Consider the following 22380-nt stretch of genomic DNA (forward strand, 5'->3'; position numbering starts at 1 on the left):
CTCCAGACTCGGGTCTCTCAGCTGATTCTCATCAGGGAAATGGGAAGATTAGGATTAATTAAAAATATAGTTTAGAGCAGTGGAGCTCCTGGCAGCAGAATTTGGCTAAGTTTTGACAAAGTAATGCTTTTTAGAGTATCTTTTGATCTGAACAGCATGTTTATAAGAAATGCAGATGTTACTAGGCTAAAAGGTGAGGAAAAGGAGAAAAAGATTTAAGAAATTTACAGCTTACTGGAAACAAGTCGTGAATTCGTCTTAATATTTATGCATATTTTGAATGTGATAAAGTGGTTTTGTGGGGTATATTTTTAGGTTTAAACCCATCAAGATAATTTCACCATCTATAGAACTGTACTTTGCCGAATTATTGTGAGGATTAAGTTAGGTAATGTGTATGAAATCCTATCCAAAGGAATGCCCCTAGATGACATTAATATATAGATTTATTACACTTCCACTCACCATTCCAACTGATACTTTGAATAATTTGACAGAATTGTGTAAAGTAGGAAAATAGGCAAGGAAAGATAGATTTGTCTTTTTAACTTAGGGGAAAAAAATGAGAGTCTTGCCCTTAAACTCCCTACTCAGCATCATAGTATATTTAGAAAGTTTAGGATTTAAAGACAAACCAATTAAAAAACAAGTAATTATGAAATAACTACTGGTGGAAAGACTAGCCTGGATGTCAGTATGAAAAAAGAATCGGGCCCGCTTTACATATGATAAGGCCATTCATTCCAGATGAATTAAAATGTTGATTATAAAGGTAAAAATAAAAAGACTACAATTCTCATCCCAGTAGTACAAAAAAAACTTTATGGCAGTGAAAAACATTATTGGGAAAGTAGGTGAGATCAACTAAAGAAAAATGAAAAATGGACACCAAACAAAGAAAATGAAGAAAAGATTGGGTTAAAAAAAAAACTACTAGCATTACACATGAATAAAGTGCTTAATGTTTTTTAAAAAGTAGATGCAAATCCATAAGGCTTTCTACTCTTTACTAAGCATATTAATGAAAAGATAGAGTACAAATGAGAAGCTACAAATAAAAGTGAATTCTTGGAATGATAATTCAGATTTAAATAGTATTAAAAATGCAAATTGAAACAACTTTGACCTAGTTTATGCTATTATAGCAAAACATTTTAAAATTCACGTGTCTTCATGTCAGTAGCATTATTATATTAGTAATTTTTAAAAGAATTATTTAGATGATTACAACAAGAGCTCTGTAACCAATCTTTTTTTGCTAGATAAACTCACTTTGAATAGCATATGCCTAGGGAAGTATTTAAAAGAAAAATAAGCTACTTATACAAAGATATTTCTAGCAATTTCATTCATATGGGTTTAAAAAAAAAGCCCCAAATTGGGAAATGGATGAGCAGATTTTGATGTATTGGTATTGCTGTTGTAGACTGTTATATAGTCATTAAATGATATTGCTATATGTAAAATTGTATGAACAAATGTTAAATGAGATTCAAAAGTGTTAAATTATTTTATGTACTGATTATATTTATGTAAAAATTTAGGTATCTACATTGAGAAGAATCAGAAGAAAACATGTAATTAATTGGAGTTTAAGAATAAGGGGTTCTTTATTTTTTTTCTGTAAAATATTGTGTGCAATACAAATAAAAAATAATTGGTAACGTGGTTTACTGATTTGGTGATAAAGTTACTTTTTTTTTTGGAAACTTCTAAAATTCTCCTTCAAATTAAAAAAAAAAAAAAATGTTAGAGTCAAATGTTAAAGTCAAAAGATAATTCCAAACACATGAACAGAATGTTTTACAACTCTTGATGGAAGGGACTTCTTGGTTAGGATGGATTTTGTATCTTTTGTATCTTTTCTTAGTTGCTCAGTATTAAGAAATAAGAAGGTATACTGTGACAATTTTTTTTTTAATGGAAACCCCAGAACCAAGGGTGGAAATAATAGAAATAATATTAAGGCATTCTAGGACATCAATATGAAGGCATTAAATACTAATTTAAGTGTGGACCCAAATCCAAGAATGCCAGGGAACTGAAGGATGGATTTGGATTCATAGACATGGCTAAGCCTCCATCTAAGGAGTATTCTCAGGGAGACCAGCTAAGGATAAATCTCAGGGGACTGAGGATGCTAGCAGACCCTTTCTTCCTGTCAGCCTGACCGATCCAAAACAAGATGATTGACTTCAACAAACATCAGTTGAATATCAACTATGGGTTATGAATTGACATTACTCTAAGAATTCAAAATAGAAAAATGGATACGTTCTTTTGTACCTGAGAACCATTCTGTGAGAACATAAAACCTTCTTATCTTAATGAGAATATAAACGTTTTCTATCCATCATTCTCTCCATTATCACTACCACCACTCCCTTCCCCAAAAGAAAAAGAGAAATCTGATTTGAGATGCACAGCATTCCTTTGTAGGGTGCCCAAACCTTTTACTACAGTTGGAAACAAGTAGTTTAAGAGTTAAAAGGTAGATCAGTTAATACTTTCTGAAATCGATTTCATCTAACATTCAGTTAATTAAGTTTCTGACATTAATCAGAAGTTTTTTGTGTTGCTCAGGGGAAGGTGTAAAGAGAGGGTACAAGAGATTGGGTCCCAGAAGCCCAGGGCACTGAGAGCCCCAGGAGTCAGAAGTGTAAATAAACCAAAACGATGAAGCAGATCATAAAGTGTCAAGGTCAAGAAATTCTGATTAGGATTATTTTTATTTCCTTCCCCTTGGGTGCACAAACAGAAGTCATTCTCTTACTGCTTTAAGGTAGTTGCCTCATCTTCGAAGACTTTAAAATTTTTATTTCAGTATTTTTACCTTCATCATAAAGAGGCATTGCTTCTAGTATAGTTCTTCTTCTTTTAACCAATGACCTAATGTATTCACATTTTAACAGCAGGGGATACAATACCGCCAGCTCTCTAAGGCATGAACAAAGAAGCTGATTCAGCTGAAAGAATTGGACTGTAACATGCATATTATGAGAGCAATTCTGCCACAGCACCGGTAGGAACACAGTGCTTTTTTCTCTTGACAACTACATTTTCTTATATGAACCTCAGGACAATTATGTCAGGTAAGAAAGGGCAGGTATTTATACCCATTTTCTAGATAAGACCAGGAGGAATTGAGTGTCCGACCTGGACGCACTTCTAGTAAGTGTTTAGAATCGAAGTCTAACTTGCCAGGTTGCCTGACTCTCAGCAGAGCGGTCTGTCGCATGTAAGAGTGTGTAACACAGAAATCACTATGATAAAAGTGGCTCCTAGAATCTGAGCGTGCATTTGTTTTCCAAAAAAAGCAAAAGATCTTCCTATAAATTAAGAGTTGCGTCATTAAAGTGGGGGACGATGGGTTGAAAGTGGGTGAAGGGTTAGGATTACTCAAGCTCACGCCCGAAATCAAAGCAGACTGTATCCTGGTACTTCTTTCAAGAGCTTCATCTCTCATAGGCAGTGTCTGCTGGTTCCTGCTGTTGTCTCCCTGCCGTTTTTGCTGTTGCTAAATATGTGTTTAATTCTAACACACTCTGAAAAACTAATATGAATAAAGGCATGTCTCATCAGAGGAAGCAATGGCTTCAGAAGTTCAGTGTTGACAAAGGTTAATAGGAAGTAAATACCTGTTTGTAGTTGGGTCAGGAGATCCATCTTTAGGCCTGTTCTAGTTTTCAGGAAATAGGAATCCTTGCGGATGTTAGTGCTATGGACTTTATGCCAGTTCTTTTTATTACTCGTCACATAATTAAACCTCTTGAGCACACCATGTCTGTTTGAGACTTGTGTTCCTTTATTTATTCATCCCCTATAGTTAAAAGTAGAAATATTACTAAGTCAGTATAGGGAAGTGTTATTTTTGCATTATAAGTTAATTTCATCATGATGACAAGTTTAAAGTTTTTATCCTAATTTCAGCATTTCTATTACCAATTATAAAGAAGAAATTGGGGGGAAATGTACTGCCAAGGAAGAGCAGAGAATCTTGTTTTTAGGCAATTAATGTAATTGTTAATTTCCTAAAATGATTTCAGTGAAGTATTATGGAGAAATGAACTGTATGTCCTTCTGTTCTTTTAACAGTCCTGTTTTCTGACCGCATAACACTATTTTTAATGGCCTCTGTTTAAACAAATACCAACCAGGTTTATTAAAAGGAAAAAGCAGAAGGTGGGAAGTCATTTGTCATGGAAGTATAATCTTTAAAGGAAAGTCTGAGTGCAGTGTACCTCCACATTCTCTGCAGTGTCTTGCACCTCACAGGTGGGCAAAAATAGATTTGCTGGTTGGAAAGACCAACGGGCACTTTAAAGCACCTCTTTCCTTCCCTGTCACCCGTTTACCTTCATCACCTCATCCCAGACAGAGGACTCCTGGTGCTAATCTCTGGGGAAATGTATCAGAACCATGGTCTGGGGTCTTTTTATTGTTAGTACAGATCATTAGTTTTATGATAAGCCTATGTGTGTCAATAAAAATACCTAAAAATAGGGAACGTTTTTAATAATCTATAAGATGTTCCACCTAACACCTTTACTAATTTTCTCCCGTCAAAGTAGTTATTCTCAAACCTGGGTGATTTTGCCTTTCAGGGGACATTTGGCAATATCTGGAGATATTTTTGGTTGTTAGAACTAGGAAGGGGGTGCTATTAGCACCTAGTGGGTAGAAGGCAGGGACGCTGCTAAACATTCTTCAGTGCACAAGACAGCCCCTCTCCCCTCCCCCCGCCCCCCCCCCAAGGATTATCCAGCCCCAAATGTCAATTGTGCCAAGGTTGAGAAACTTCATTATAGCCAAGTTTTGAATATTTATAATGAGTTTGTTTTTCTTTCTTTTACCTTTTTTCTTCCACATCTTCTGACTGTAAGTGCTTCTTCAGCAGGGTCGTTGTCAGTGGAAACTGCAGTCCTGGCTGCTCCCCTGTACTCCCCCCCCACACCCCTGTCTGCCTCTCTCAATAACCAACAGTGGCTTCCTTCTGAAGCATTATGATAACTCAAACTCCAAAACAAAACTCAGAGAATTAGAGACTATATCTCATCCTGCCCCAATTGTCAGTATAGATTAGAGATTTTGTGGGGTTTTTTTTAAATCATTACATCCAGAAATAAAATAATTCTGCAAAAACATTTATAGAAATGCAGGATGATATTTATTTTAGTGTTTTTGTAATATTAACTTATTCTTTTAGATGATATCTTTCTATATATTGCAAACAACTACCTCAAAATCAACATAAAAATATTTTAATATACTTTTTTTAGAGGGGTGCAGTTCACTTGACAGGCTATAGGCAAATTAATCAAATCACATGTATATAATAATATCTTGTGAGTTTCAGAGAAGCCAATCCAAGACTAAATAAACCACCCATAATTGATTTGTACCCACATTTACACTCACTAACGGTTCACCAAGCAATGAGACAGTGTAGAGCTTGACATTTTATAAACGGGTTAGCAAAACAATACCTAAATTGTAATGGAATGGGTTTGCATTGTTAATGTGGGGAAGAACCTTAACTAAATTACACTGCAAAGAGAAACAGGGTTCAGTACAATGACACATTTATGGAACACTGTCCTCCAGTTTTTCTGCTGGATCCCGGAAATGCAGAGATAGTAACTGTAACTAACACTGAGCACTTCCTCTATGCCAAGCACTGCTCTAAGTGTTTGCTATATTCCTCTTACTTAATCCTCATAACAGCCCAGTTGGGTACATGTACTTATTATCCCCGTTTTGCAGATGGGGAAACAGACACTGCAAAGACAAAGAACTTGACCAAAACCACACAGCTGGTAAGCGATAGAGCTGGGCTTCAGTGCCAGGGAGTCAGACTCCAGAACGCACAGGCGTAACTGAGATGTGATGTGGGGTTTTCAGAAGGGGTCAGAGCAAGTCCAGGAACAAGTGCCAGGAACTATTCTAATATCTTTATACATATCATCTCATTTTTAAGATAACCCTGTGAGGCAGGTATTAACGTTGCGATGTGGAGATGAGAAATCAGGCTCATAATTTCCCCAAAGTTATAGAATTGGGAAATAGTGGAGCTCCCATGCCATTGGGACTGACACTGGTGCACAGCTCACTACTGCATCAATCAGGCTGTGATCACTTCTGTGATATAGGTATGGGTATAGACAAACTTCAATGGATGCACAGAGAATTTATTTTGTCTGACTAGGGAAAACTAGGAAGGCTTCATGGAAGAAAAAGCCAGGGCCCTGAAGATTGCGAAGGATTTCTAAAGGCCAGTGTGAAGAGCATTCCACACACGGAGAACAGAGGAAACAGGCATGGGGACAATGAGGTTGCCTGCATGATGTGGAGAGGTGGGGCACAGGGGATAGGGCCCAAAGTATCAATCATGTTGAACCATGATAATTTTCAGTTGTGTTGAATCATACTAATTTCCAGTCTGTGATATTTTCAATACCAGGGGACTTGTATTCAGTGGATAATGAGGAGCCGCTGAAGTTTTTCTAAGTAAAGCTTGTGTTTAAAGGGATACCTGATGGCAATGTGGAGAGAAGCTGGGAAGGTGCACAGACTCCGCGGATGACTGGTAAAGAGGAGAAATATGACATGGCCTGGGCAGGGCGGTCAGAGTGCAACAGGCAGAGAAAAACATGGACATAGAAAGAAAGAGAAAAGAGCTGAGAATGACTAAATTTTCGGCATTGGTACTTAATGAGTGGAACACATTTAACCAAAATTGGGAACAGGTTTTGAGGAAAAACAAACGAGTTTGGTTTGGTCATACAAGGATCAGGAGTAGTTCTGGAAGGTCTTAGAGAGTTTTGTATGCTAGGGCATTTTTGACTTTGTCCTAATGGTATTGCACTTAATGTCATTAAGCAAGGAAATGGGCTGCATCTGGATATGTATGGAGGATGAATCCAAGGGCAGCAGAAATGTAGAAAGGAGACCGGATAGAAGGCTACGGAAAGAGATGATGAGAGTCTGAACCAAGGTCATAGCAGTTAGGACAGAGGACAGACTTGAGAACAACTGGGGACATTAAATCAGCATGACTCAGTGATTGGTTGTGAATGCTTTGAGGAAGCAAGAGAAATCAGAAGACAGTTGAGAAGGAACTGGTAGATAGGGACGTGTTGGGAATGTAAACTTGGCACTCTGCTGGGTTTGATGTGGTAACTCCTGCTCCTGGATTAGTTCCTGGTGGGGAAGATTCCTATTCTAGGATTCTTGGGTATACATTGTTTTTTGTCTGTGTGTTTTTGTTTTTGTTTTTTTGTTTTGTTTTCTCCTGGGCTTGTTAAGCCTCAAGGATGTGAGTCAGAGGCTGCCAGTACCTTGATTACCAGAGAGTCCATCCAAGACTTAGGCCACATAGAGAGCAAGCAAGCCAATGATGGGAGGAGAGAGGCAGCACTCTGATGAATGATTTCAGACCCCAAGTGTACATGCTTCGTGTTCTATTTCTATTGGACAATGTGCCTGCAGCCAGTGCCACTTTAGACTTCCCAGTTATATAAAATATCCAGTTTTTTTTCCCCTAAAGGAAAAAAAAAGTGACATAGAAATAGGAAATGAGGTAGGAGAGGTGTTATAAAAGCCAAGGGGAATTTCAAAAAGAGCCTGGTCTAAGGTGTTGGTATTACAAAAAGGTTGGGTATGCTAATGTTTTAGCATTAATCAATTGATTTAAATTGATAAAATTTATCAATTGATTGTCAATTGATAACATTCTAGAACAATGGCTTTAAACTGAAGAGTATTTATGAATCAAATGGGAACATCTCTAAACTACAGATTACCAGGCACCACTCCCTCATTCTGGGTTGGTGAGTATACAGAGGGCAACTGTAATTGATTGATGGGTGGGTAGTGGGTTGTCATGCCTTGTGACATAAATAAGTGGGAGTAAAATAAGTATCTGATGATACAATGGTATTTAGTTAGATACAATGGGATTTAATGTATCTTCTGGTGCATATTTTGGCCAGTTGTATTAAAAGCATTAAAATTTTGTCCATCATCTTACCCAACAATTATATTGCCAAGAATTTATCCTAACGAGGTAATCATAGATGTATGGAAATATATAGCTGATAGATTATAATGTCCATGACTAATGCTTATTAGGTGTGTACTACATGCTAAGTATTATTATAAGTGCTTTATGCATATTAACTCTTAATCTTTATCCCAACACTGTGAGGTAGTTAGATACTATTACCCCATTATTCAGTTAAAGAGAGTTAAGTAAGCCCCAGAAGATTAATTTGTTCAAGGCTTCATACAAAGTGGAGGATATAAGACTGAAACCCTTGATGGTTATGTTGTACTGTCTCTCCTCACAGAATTGTTAGGATAGTCAAAAATTGAAAGTAATCTAAAGATATGCAGTGTGATACCTAAAGAGAGCAGATGTCTCAGAAATCAACATACCAGCAAGCAAATCATTCAGGACTCAGACTCTGGAAACACTCTTGACCTCCTCTTGCCCCCGAAGATGATCAGAACAAATCCCATCATACCTCACATCCTTGCTGAGACCAGTTGGTGCCAAAAGGGAAAGGCTCTCCGGTCAGTGACGACCCAAATCTTTATGGACCAGGGTGTTTCTCCATCTGATCCAATCCTGAGCTCCCACCATGTGTGCTCAGCCTCTCCTCATGAGCACCAAATTCTCTTGTATCTTCAGCCTCTTCTCTGAACATCTTCTCTGTTTCCTTACTTTTCCTTAATGCTGGCAGCCCCCGTGGACCCTGGTTTCCCACCACCAAGCAGAAACTGCCCCCCACCCCCCCGCCGCTGCAATACCTTATTATAATGTTGCTAAGTGAACATTGTTAAATAGAATAGAGGGTGCTGGATGGTGAGTTGGGGTTCAACAACAGACCACAAGAGAAGCTGAGATAGTTTATTACTCACAGGTCCTGGAGGAATCACATGACATACCTTGAGGGGTCACAGAGGGAGATCAAGGCAAGGTGCTGGCAGGGAGAGGCAGGAGCCTAGCACATATGCCTTTATTAGGGTCCATGGGCAGAGTGCTTTGGGGTTCCCCAGTCAAGGCAAGATGGGTCAATTCAAACCGGAAAGAGTGTGGTGTGAGTATGCTACACAAAGTTCTTATCTGAGGCAGGCAGGGATGGGAGACTGTTGATTGCAAGGGCTGTTGGGAAAGTCACATGAGGAACTTCTGTCTGTAGGCTACTTCCTGGGGCTAGGGTGCATGAGGGGCTGCTGTGAAAGTCCCTGAAGGCTGTTTGGCCAAACAAAGTGGATGCTGAGGCAGCAATAGCATGGAGTAGCTTAGCTGAACTCTTGACATACCCCATAGACCCCAGGTCCAGGGAGTAGAGAAGGTGACCCACTGAGTATCCCTGTGGCTTCCAAAGCATTACTCCCTCATTTCCCTGTGAAACCTTTTGGTCCCTCTACACTCGCCCTCAGTGAGGCTGCCAAATGGAACTCAGCTGTCACACAGAAGGGCAGGGGGTGTAAAGCTTAGGCTATTGGCTCATATTCAGAGTCTTCTCTCCCACTCCCAGATCATCCCCACCAGTTTACCGTCTAGCCACCACCCCAGCTGCCTCTTGACTTGTGACCACCCCGTTCTGTTCTTTGTTTAAAGAGCCTGTCTTCTGATTGCCTCCCACTTGCTACCTCCATATCCTCAAGTTTTATTCATTTTCTAAATTATTTAAAACTTTTTAAGTACAGAAAAGTGCAAAGGGTGTGATAAAGTGCCCATATATCTGCCACCCACAGTGATCAGAGATGAACCTTCCTATTTTTATTTTAACCTATCTTTAAAGAATTAAAAATTACAGATAACATTTACATCTATGTATTTCTCTCTTTAGTTCAATCCACCTGCTCCCTCCTAGAGGTCACTGCAGACATGAATGTAACATGAAGCCAAGCAGTACTTCCGTTCTTTTGCTCACAATTTATTCACCCATTTCCCTTTTTTGATGGACCTTGGGCTATGTCCTGTTTTTCACTATAACATAATAAACAGTGCCTCAAAGTACATCCTAGTTACATCTTCCACTCAATGTACAAGAGTTTCTCTAGATCTGTGCTGTTCAACATGGTAACACTACTCTGTGCCTCTTGAGTGCTTGAAATGTCACTAGTCTACACTGAGATAACACACCAGATTGTGAAGATTTAGTATGAAAAAAATACAAAATATTTCATGAATTAGTTTATGTTGATAAAAAATTGAAATATTTTAAATATGTTGGGTTAAATAAAATGTTATCGAAATTAATTTTATCTGTTTCTCTTTACTTTATAAAATGTGGCCACTAAAAGACTTAAATAATATATGGCTCACATACTTCTACTGAACAGCACTGCTCTAGGGAATATAAGTAAATTTGGAACTGGTGGGCATGGGTAGATTTTCAAATGGATTTTTTTTCATTATCTTTCAGTCCCACCCCTTTATATAAAGCCCCCCCCCCAAGTTTCTTGGTGATCTTTTCTCTCTCTGAGCTCCTATGGCACATAGGTCTGAATGTCTCATTTGGAATTTCCAATATACAATTTTGTATTTTGGTTTGTCTTTCTGTGCTGCCTTTTCCCCTTCACATCAGGGACCATATATGATGACTTTGCTTTCTCAGCAGTAAGCTGAGGGAGACTCCGTATGAAGCCCAATCTGACAATGTGGGAGAGAAGATGGAAAGAGTAGCATATGAATGGGTCTGGAAATCAGCTCCACTGCAGCACCTGCTAGCTTTGAGTTGTGGCCTTAGGCAGAATACTTGTAAATCTTTCTTTAGCTTTCTTCCACTTGATATTCCCAGCTCAGGATGACTAAGACTCACAAGAAAATGATCTTTTCTTGCCTATCCAAACTGTTCCACAGTAGTCACAGATAGGTTTTACCTTACATGCCCGCCTCCTGAATGTGCCTTTTCTTTATTTATTTTAATGTTTATTTATTTATTTTGAGAGAGAGCAAGTGTGAGCAGGGGAGGGGCAAAGGGTGAGGGGGAGAGAGAGAATCCCAAGCAGTCTCCATGCTGTCAGCCCAGAGCTCAATGCGGGCTTAATACCATGAACTGTGAGATCATGACCTCAGCCAAAATTAAGAGTCAGGTACTTAACTGACTGAGCCACCCAGGCACCCTTCAAATGTGCCTTTTAAACCTCAAGCATTGTGTCCCAGCATTGCACGGCCCAGGGGACACAGCAATTATATTTGTCCTTAACACATTCTGCCAAGCTTGTTATCTTTTGTAACCATTCTCCTTTTATAGTCCTTAGGTATCTCATAGCACACTTTTTAGTTGATTAGTTACTTAACACACACACACACACACACACACACACACACACACACACACACTTAAAGCTGAGTGTGTTGTATTCATCCTTGAGAGAAAAGTGACACTGGTCATTGGCTGTATTTCAGTACTCTCCATTTGCATCAGCAACAAGGTGATAGAAAATGATTTCGAAATGGAAGCAGGTGTTACCACCTGCTGTAAAACCTAAACTCTGAGAGCCCTTTGAGGGTTTGGTAAATTATGAATAACTGAATTAAGATTTAATTCTGTATTTCTCAGATTTCCTCATATTTTAATTTGTTCTCCTGAGATATCTCAGATTTTCATATCTTGGTGCTGGATTCATAATCTAGGAAGGAGTGCTTAAAAACTAGAATCTTCGTTGCATGTAGGGGGTCACATGGCTATCCCACAATTCATTCATGTGTTGAATTTTTCCATAGAGTTAACATAAGACTTCATGCTTCTTTATTGATCACAACCAACTCACTTAGTCAAATCTTTCTGAGGAAAATCTGAATAGACCTCTGGACTAGCAGTCAGAAGAGGTGGGTTCTCCTCCAAGCAAGATGTTATTTGTCTTCTGACCTTAGGCTCATCCCAAATCCCAGCCCCCTTTCTCACACCCTAACCAAATGAAGACATGAGCCTTGCCTCACAGGTCTGTGAAGAACTGATGATAAACATACATGGGGCAGTACTTTGAAAATTATAAAACACCATATGAAATTGGTGTTATAATTTGTTATTGTCATTGGAGAACAAGAGATGACAAATCTAACAGGAATACCACTTGACTTTATGATATCCATAAAAATGAATATTTTGTAGGGACTTTTTAATAGTCAGAAGTTATCAAGTGATGACTGTTGAATAGTGGGTTGAGTTGAGATAGGGATCCCTTAGGAAAAATAGCAGAGAGCTGGTTTGGTTTTTTGTTCTTCTAACCTATATATTGCTATTTTCCATAAGAAATATTTTCCTTTTCTTTGAAATCTGACTGTGACTGTTGCTAAGCGTCATTTCACATTAGTGTTTACTTACTTACAGGGGTGCCTGTGTTTACTCCAGTGTTTTTATTCTTTATTTGAGAAGAAATATGGCCATATATACATAACTTTTATCATCAAAAAATATAATAATCTCTTGTTAACCATTGCAGAAGCGAGGAAGGATGCCAAGACACAAAAGACATGATCCCTATGTCTGAGGTGTTTACAAGTTAACTGGAAGATAAGACATGAGAACATAGAATGGTGACCACAATACAGGACACAGTAAACAGCAACCATGAATGTACACTCTGTGCTGTGCAGAAGCAGAGTGTAGTATGCACTAAGGAAGTTAGAAATAGTGAAAGAATAGGTGGGGTAGGTAGTGGAAAAAATAATCAGAGTTCCTTGAATGCCAGTACATTAAGCAGAGGGAGCTTTGCAGGTCATTATGCCAGAGGGGAGATTATGAAGGTTGTAAGATTATTACTACAAGTTCCCCCCAAATAATGCCTAAGGCAAAACATATGGACTAATAATTTATAGAGGAGTATATATCCAGGAAATCAAGAATGAGAGAGTCAAGGAAGAGGCAAGGAAAAAAGGATTCCAAATATCAAAGGATGCACCACTGGGCTGACCATAACTTCCCCTAAAACAGCTGATTGCTTCATCCTGCGGGACATCTTTAGAGAGGCTGTATGAAGCTAGCACACCTTGAAATAACCCATGGAATGGGTAGGGGGTGCAAGCAATTTAACCACTGGCCCCTTCTTGTCTGTTGACTCATACGGTGCCATTATGCTCCATGAGGTACTAACAACCCCTTGCCTCTGGGCTGGGCTAACTGGGTCAGAGCAGCAGTGGGGGAAGCCAGAGACTCTGTGTGTCCAGTCCAGTGAGGGCAAAGGTGCACAGAGGCCTGTGGTTGCTATAGCAGCAGCAGCAGCAGCAGTTGAGGTGTGACAGTAGTCAGAACTCCCATTTCTGGGGAGTGAGGCAGATAGTCACGGCCCATATTGGAGAATGGGGGCTTGTGAGGTAGGTCAAGGAAATCTGGGAGGACACATAAACCAAGTCCAGTCTCTAACTGGTATTTTGTGCAAGAGAGACGATGAGTCTGGACAAAGGGAAAAAATTGATCAGTTAGGAGTAGGTCAGAGCAATCACTTGCAGGATGTGAGCCTGCATGAGAATAGTGAGAGGTAGGAATCACAAAGATAAGTTTAGAAATTTTTCAAAAGTAAAGCCTTCTGTCAGTTTGAAATGAAAATGCGAGCTAGAGGAAAGAGGAGAAAGGGAAGTCTTAACAAGTCTACATGTTCCTAACATGGACCAGAAGAGGCAAGGTCCTGCCAGAGGAGCGTTCTCTGATGCAGCTTTTCTGGGTAGGTTGCAGTGGATTATCATAAGATCTAGATTGCCGTGTTCAAGAAGTCATTTTGATTAAGTGGTAAAAATAAAGAATGTATGCTTCCCATTTTACTTGTGATACCCATCCCATTCTATGAGTGCAGTTAAATTGGGATTAGAATTTAGAATCGAATTTTTAGAATTTAGAATACCGCAATTCCTGACAGATTCTTCCATTGGACTGTTTTATGTTGTCACTCTTTCAAACCGCAGAGCAGTTACTTTATATCCAAACTGTCCTTTTGCACTGGACCTGTAGACACTGGTCATAATGGGTATTTTGGGGGTCTGTTAGTGTAATGATTATCCATTTTTTCCCCAGTGTGAGCTATCTTCTTCAATATCTTCCCCTGGCAAACAGACATAAATATAGAGTAAGTTCTAATGAGAACACATACCAAGATGGAGCTCTCCCCTCTCCCCAAAACAAACCCTAAAACCGTCAAATCAGAGACAAGGTAAACAGTCTAAAACTGGGCTATCTTTCCAAATGGAGCAATAGGAAGACAAGGAGCCAAGTTTGAAGCCCAAGAAGGTGAGGCGGAGGTGCTGATATTGAAAGAATCAAAGATAACTTTGGGGAGATGAGCCTGGGATGATTTCCAAGCTACTGTGCAGATGCCAAGGTAGCCTCGGTGCAGGGACACACATGCTAGATAAACTCACCTGTATTTTACCAACAACATCAACAACTATTTGCTCCTGCCTCCCCTGTGAAAAATCACTAGATTTAATGGAAGCAAAAATGCACTCCCTTGAAATACCAGTGAAGGCAGCATGAGCAAGGACAACTGAGACGATAGTGCAGACATGATCAACTGCAGACATCGTCAACTCTGAGAAGTTGACCCACAGACCCCACACTGAGGGATGCCTGGTGGAATCCCTCGCTTCTGAGGATTCACTGACCCTTGTGTTTGGGGGATTCCCAGTTCTTTTTTTTTTTCTTTTTTAAATTTTTTCCAAGCTTTTCTTTATTCTTTTTTTTTTTTTTTTTTTTTTTGGTCTCAGTTCCATTTGTGTGTGTGTGTGTGTGTGTGTGTGTGTGTGTGTGTGTGTTTAAATATTTTCTTTTTCTTTTTTTTAAGTATGAAATTTATTGTCAAATTGGTTTCCATACAACACCCAGTGCTCATCCCAACAGGTGGCCTCCTCAATGCCCATCACCCACCTTCCCCTCCCTCCCACCCCCCATCAACCCTTAGTTTATTCTCAGTTTTTAAGAGTTTCTTATGGTCCCAGTTCTTAATGCACAACAAGCATATGGTGGCTGGATTTCCACATGGCAGTCAACACAAAATCTCTGTTTAAACTGCTTACCTGAAATCATAACTTTTTAACCCACAGAGCTGTAACCTTCATGATATGCTTGATTTCTTTGAAACTGAGTCTGTGTACTGACCCTGAAGAACAGTATATTTGTCTTGGGAACAAACAATTGAAAAATTCAATTTGAAAAGGGGAGGGAAACAGAGATGGAAGAAGGAATTATTAACTACAATGAAGTTTCTGCCTTAATAGACAGCTGATGAATGCCTAAAATATGTGTACTAAAGACCCTGCATCATTTGGGTGTTTCTAAGAACTGCTTTTATTGGTCAAATGGAAACTGGGGTTTCCAATGGTTGGGGATCTATTCAAATTAGCATGGTCATCTCTAATTTCCTTTAAATTCTTCAGCTTCAAAACTTGAGTTTAAAAAATTACCTTTTTAATATCAAATGTAGACAAGATTGCAGAACATATGTAGTAGGTAACACATGGGTTATATATGCTTTCTCTAGTGTCTACTATACTGGTATAAATTTTTGGTAATTACCAAAGGGATTTAGAAAATGAGATAGCATAGTGTGGACTTTGAAAGCGTATTGATTTGAGTCTTGGCTCTATTTTTTTATTAGTTTGAGACCTGGGCAAGTTATTTAACTCATTTTTACCTGAGTTTCCCCTACAGAATAGGGATGATAATAATTTCCACATGTCTTACAGAGCTGTGAGGATTGAATCAGGAACTGTCCTAAGCAGACAGACTGCTTAACAGTACCTGAATGCCCAGGAAGTACGCCCAATATGTTACCAGGGTGAAATTACCTGTTAATTAAGTAAAAGGGAGCAAGAAAGCTTACCCAACCAAGCAATGTAAAGATTTCAAAGAAGAATTCATTACTTGCCTAAGAGAATAAGCTTTTTCAGGCATATTAAATATATTGTTTTCCTTATTTAATGTTCAAATAAGTGGAGGTCACTAATTAATGAAGTAGTATCTTTATTAAGCAACCTCAAAGAGTTTTGTTTCCATTACTACATGTATGAAAGTAATTAAGCTGCATATTTAGAAATTTTCTGCAAATCATTACATGTTTTTGAATGAACAAAATTAGGATTTTCATTGGTTGGAGAAAATGTATACACAGTTAGTTTGCAAGATTTTACTGTATGATCTGTAAGATTTTACCTGCTACAAGGTAGGTTTCATAGTTGTCTCGTTTTATAGGTAGAGAATTTGAAACACAGACCATTGAGTGATTTGTTCAAAATCACCCAGAAAACCCACAGTGAAGTGCTTTATCCCCCAATCATCTTCCTTCCCAGATCCATCTCATCCATTTTCCTTCCAAATCAGTGCTACACCAACCGTTCATTCACCTGTACCAGTAACCCAAGACTTGTCCTGATTCTTCATTCATTCCCACAGTCTGAAGAGATTCATATCCCTGAAATTTATTGACCTTCCTTGTCACTCCTTCCCCAGTGTCTCTGCATCAGTTCCATTCCTCATCACCAGAATGGTGTGTCTCCAGTAAGTTTCCCAATAGCCAGATTTGTCCCTCCCCACAATCCTTTTTCCACATCTCATCCAGAGGGGACCTTACATAAGGAAAATCTGCAAAAACAAAACCAAAAGAAAGTAAAACAAAATTCTCTGAAATAGTAGTAATAGTATAGTAATGTAAGAGAACAAAAACATTGCAATGCCTCCCTGGAGTCCTCAGGTTATATCCCAAACTCCTTTCATGACATTCAAGGGTCTTCCTGGGACAGTCCCTAGTCTTTCATTTCTCTCTTTCTAGAACTCTCTGCTTCTACCATATTGAATTATTTGCAGAAACCCAAATTGTGCAAATTTCGTCAGGTCTTCATGTGTTTACAGAAGCTGTTACCCTTTTCCTGGAATAGGATTGACAGTCCTTTCCCCTCTAATCCCTTCTTATTTGCCTGGTTAAAATGTACTTAATCCACAAGACTCACTCAGTGCCTTCTTCCCAGAGGAAATCTAAACTGGATAGTCTTTGTATTATTGGATTTGTAGTTTCTCCTTATGCTCCCTTCTCTGGAGTGTGAGCTCCTTGAAGACATAGACCATGTCCTATTAACTTTTTAATCTAACAGGTATTAACAGATCTGGGGTCAGGTCCAGTCTTCTATGCACTTATTCTATTTGTCTCGTGCATATCTTCTATGCACTTATTCTATTTAGTGCATTACAGAGTCTAGACTACTGAACTATAAATAAGCGATTCAATGTAGACATCTAGTGGCCAAAGTGGGAGAATGACTGTTTTTGAGTATTTGTATGAATTATTAATATACTCATATTTTTTAAACATTTATTTATTTTTGAGAGAGAAAGAGAGAGCAGGGGAGGGGCAGACATAAGAAAAGAGAAAGAATCCTAAGCAGGGTCTGCACTGTCAGCACAGAGCCCGAAGCAGGGCTCGAACTCATGAACTGTGAGATTAGGACCTGAGCCAAGATCAAGGGTTGGCCACTTAACCACCTGAGCCATCCCAGTGCCCGTATGTCCTCATATATTTAAGCTCTAGAGCTCTTCTGACTGTTTCTGTTCCTTGTGTCCAATTTCTACCACTTAATTTTCCCCCTAGATACTCAACTATTCAATAATAATAGTGATACCTTATATATTACCATCTTACTAAATACAGTCATATTCTCACTTAATACACATACAAACACACTCGTGATGAGACAGCATTTTGGTACTATTATTTCTATTTTACTGTAAGCAAATCGAGGTTCATAGATGTTAGTTAATTTTCCCAGAGTGATACGTATTTATGTATGGAAACTGAAGTTGAATCCAAGACTGGCCTCAGAAACATTCGTCTCTTATAGAATTTATCTTTCTATTGTTTATTTCTTTCATAATTTATCTTTGTCCATTTCCTAGCACAGTGCCTGGTATATTGCATGTGCATGATATTGGCCTGGTGGTAAATGTTGTAAGTGAATGCATTGTCATCAAGTTATATCACAAAGAACTTTACTTGACTCAAGCTAATGCGCAGAGTTAACCCTTGGATACCTCTTTTCGTTTCCACGCTTTTTGTATGCTATATCCTTGGCCTTGAAATATCCTCTCTCTTGTCAACTTGATAAACGCTCTTTCACTCATCTATTCAAATATCGCTTTCACTTAAACCCTCCTCAGTATTTCCATAGGCAGAGATACGCTCTTCCTCAACTGCATCCTCCTGCTTGCAGACACAGTTCTGGTTTAGTACTTACACCATTCCTGAAATTACTACTTTACATGTCTGTCTTCTCCCCAGGCTGTGAGATCTCTGGCAGCATTTCAGGTAGAGGGAACAGTGGTGTCAAAGCAGCCAGTTTTGAATGTGGCTGGCAGTTTGAGGCATGCCAAGGATTAAGGCGAGTCTCCATAATATGACAACGAGATTAGTTTTTATATACTTCTGTCTTCAAATTGAAGTATGCATGCTGCTTGCGATATGGCAACTCTTTTTAAAAAAAATTTTTAGTGTTTATTTTTGAGTGAGAGATAGAGCATGAGTGGGGGAGGGGCAGAGAGAGGTGGGGACAGAGGATCAGAAGTGGGCTCTGTGCTGACAGCAAAAAGCCCAATGTGGGGTTCAATTTCATGAGCCGTGAGATCATGACCTGAGCTGAAGTCAGACTCTTAATGGACTGAGCCCCCCAGGAGCCCCGATAGCAACTGTTTCTAATGGCAAGGGCAGTTTTAAGAGAATCAACTTCTAAATTCTCAACTTTAATTTGTATTAGAAACCAGCTCCCTGTGATCCAGACCCTCCCATCTCCTATTTTCCATCACCCATCTCCCACTTTACACCGAAAGATAAACCCCTCACCCATCCCAACTCTTATGGTGGAAAATTACCAGGGAGAGGTGAAAGGAAATTCCAGGATGGCAAACAAAGGGACAATTTAAAATATTGATGAAGAACTAGAGGAAGTGAATGACCACTTAGGTGGTTTCCAATTTTATGCGTTATATTTATTTATTTATTTATTTATTTATTTATTTGAGAGAGAGAGAGAGAGAGAGAGAGAGAGAGAGAGAGAGAATCTTAAGTAGGCTGCATGCTCAGCCCAGAGCCAGGTGTGGGGCTGGATCCTACCACCCTGGGATCATGACCTGAGCCTAAATCAAGACTCAGATGCTCAACCCACTGAGACACCCAGGTGCTCCTCCAGTTACTTGCTGTTAACAAAATTGATCATTAAATACAACTTTTGACAATAAACACACTGTGATTTTTGGCATATAAATTCAGGAGAGTTCAAATAATTAAATATAGAAGGAATGGTCTTATAATCAGTAAGAATTAAAGATAACAAAATTCCTTCCATTGGATCTGGATACATGTGTGATCAAGAAATCTTTTTTTAACTTTATAAACAGGAAAAGTAGGAAGAGAATTTATCATTCTAGCATAGGTAAGAGCAACTTGTGGATAGGTCTATTCTTTGTGGGGAGGGAAAGCTGCACTTTAAGAGAGGTATTTCTAATTAATTCTTCTAATATTTAATGGAATATTTTGATCAGTTGTATACTAATAGAAACTGACAACCCACTCTATAAGACCTTTTTTTTTTTTGACGTTTAGAGCCTTACTATCCAAGAAATTTAAAATTTCAACTTCTAAATAGAGAAGAAAAAGACAAATAATTTAAAATCTTTTAGTCAGACCAATATATTACACTAGAATAAAACTAGGGGAAAAGTGGGATGGAAATGTAAGTTTAAATGATTGATCTTTTCTGTGTGTGTGTTTCTATATATATCTGTGTATAGATAGAGATGTAAATATGAAATCACTAACATTTATGAATTACTTGATCTATTTGAAAAAATAAGGTAATAGTTTTCTTTTAAAGTGTTTATATTACACAACTCTTTAAACTTAAGGTGAAAAAAATTAGCATATCTTTAAAAAAATTTTTTAATGTTTATTTTTGAGAGAGAGGGAGACAGAGTACAAGCAGGGGAGGAGCAGAGAGAGAGAGGGAGACACAGAATCTGAAGCAGGCTTCAGGCTCTGAGCTGTCAGCACAGAGCCTGATGTGGGGCTCAAACCCACGAACTGTGAGATCATGACCTGAGCCAACGTCAGACGCCCAACCAACTAAGCCACCCAGGCGCCCCTTTTTAAATTTGTTTTAGTGTTTATTTTTGAGAGAGAGAGAGAGAGAGAGAGAGAGACAGAGGGAGAGAGACAGAGTGCGAGTGGGGGAGGGGCAAAGAGAGAGGGAGGCACAGAATCTGAAGGAGACACCAGGCTCTGAGCTGTCAGCACAGAGCCCAACACAGGGCTTGAACCCATGGACCACGAGATCATGACCTGAGCTGAAGCTGAATGCTTAACCAACTGAACCAGCAAGACACCCCACAATAGCTTTTTAAATATATGAGAGTGCAGGGGTGCCTGGGTGGCTCAGTCGGTTGAGTGACTGACTTCGGCTCAGGTCATGATCTCACGGTTTGTGAGTTCGAGCCCCGCGCCTGGCTCTGTGCTGACAGCTCCGAGCCTGGAGCCTGCTTCAGATTCTGTGTCTCCCTCTGTCTCTCTGCCCCTCCCCCTCTCATGCTCTGTCTCTCTCCATCTCAGAAATAAATAAACATTAAAAAAATTAAAAAAATATATATGAGAGTGCACACAGGTTTTCAAAACTCTATTAGGGAAAGCGATAGGGAAGAAAGCTGAAGATCTCTGCTGTGGCCCAAAGCCAGCCACAGAAGACACAGGCAGGTTTGCAACAGACCTGGTCGTGCCTGGCCTCTGTACCTCTCCACACATCTGGAGTCTGACAGTCGTGTAAGAATTCCAGGAGGGCCACTTTGCCTTTGTAGAAGTTCGTCCACCCCAGCATGCCTGCCCTGGTCCTTTCTGTTTCTTAATTGTATTCCATCTTTGAAGACCCAGCTTAATCTTCATCTTCATGATGACATCCCCACAGCATAATCCACTGGAGTCTTACTTTTTCAGGCTTGTTGCACGGTAAACTTAACATCGGATTTCCTATCGTCTTATCTTGCCCTCAAATGTTGCAGCGAGCTGGTCTCGGCTTTACAAGAATGTACAGCATTGCAGTCTCCTCAAGGGTAGGCACCATGCATCTCTGGTTCCTCCTAGAAGACCTTTCTCAGCATGGGGAGACACACTACATATGTGATCAGTCTACAGCTTTGCAGGGAGTGCAGGGACATCATGCTACTCCTAGCAGAGCTTGTGGGAACAGGTGGATAAAGGCAGAATTATGGATTTTGGAGTCAGTCAGTCCTAGGTTCTCAAAACTGTCTCTGCCACCTATTGATTTCTTATACGTTGTGAGCCACCAAACTCCTTTTTCACAAAGAGGGACACTGTATGTAGTGTGACCATTATGGGGCCTCACATACGATGAGTGCTCATTGTGGGGCCGTCACCTTCCCCTTCCCTGTTCACAATGTTAACGGAAGAGAGAACTAGGCTCCACATCAGTTATGATGAATGTATGAAGTAGTTGTCACACAGTCCTCTTGCTCTCATTCTCCAGAATACAGAACATAATTTTGACTCAGGCAGGACCAAAATTTATGAGTAAACAATTGCTAAGAGAAAAAAAAAAATTAAGGAAGGGATGTAGTTTAGGTCTTTTCAAATGGGTCACCCCAGAAGACTTAGTCAAATAAGCTTACCATTTATGTACCCATGCAGTCAGGGAAGGCCTGAAAAACTGGGAAATTCAGGGACTACTAACTGGTTATGGTGCTGAATGTCAGCAACTGAATTCAGGCTTTGGAAGCTCATTGTGCCTGCTCTGATACAGGCATGGCCAAAAACTATTACATTTAAAAAAATCTCTTACCTCCTTGACCTAAATAATAAGAGGGAAAATTCCTCCACTCCTGTACCCTGACTTATCACAGAGGGGGTTTTTCCATACTTCAGCTCTGGGTACAATGAGGCTTTTCCTGACTCCCAGTTAATACTGCCACATCCTTGGGATGCCTGGGCAGCTCAGTCAGTTAAGTGTCTGACTCCAGACTTCAGCTAGGGTCATGATCTCAAGCCCCTCATAGAGTTCTGAACTGAGCAGAGCCTATTTGGGATTCTCTCTCTCCCTCTCCACCCCTCCCCCACATGCTCTCTCTCCCTCAAAGTAAATAAGTAAACTTAAAAAAAATACTCTAGGTCTGCAGCCTCCTCCCTCACATGTTCTCTCTCCTCGATACCACATCATTAATTTACGTGTTTGACTTGATTACATCATCACTCTTACCTAGCAGACTGTAAGTTCTATGAGGTGTTGATTTCATTCCCCTTTGTACCTATTTCCTAGCACACTGATTGACACGTGTGGATAAGCAGTAAATAGTTCATGGATGGATGGATGGATGGGTGGATGGATGG

The 22380-nt window shown here is 39.5% G+C and overlaps 1 protein-coding gene across 1 annotated transcript in view; it reads left to right on the top strand.

Moving 5' to 3' along the window:
• OPN3 (opsin 3) overlaps window positions 1-22380 on the top strand; it is a 41356-nt gene that overhangs the window by 8267 nt on the left and 10709 nt on the right. The window lies entirely within an intron of this gene.

This window comes from Panthera leo, chromosome F3 (assembly GCF_018350215.1).
Source record: "Panthera leo isolate Ple1 chromosome F3, P.leo_Ple1_pat1.1, whole genome shotgun sequence".
Classification (NCBI taxonomy): domain Eukaryota; kingdom Metazoa; phylum Chordata; class Mammalia; order Carnivora; family Felidae; genus Panthera; species Panthera leo.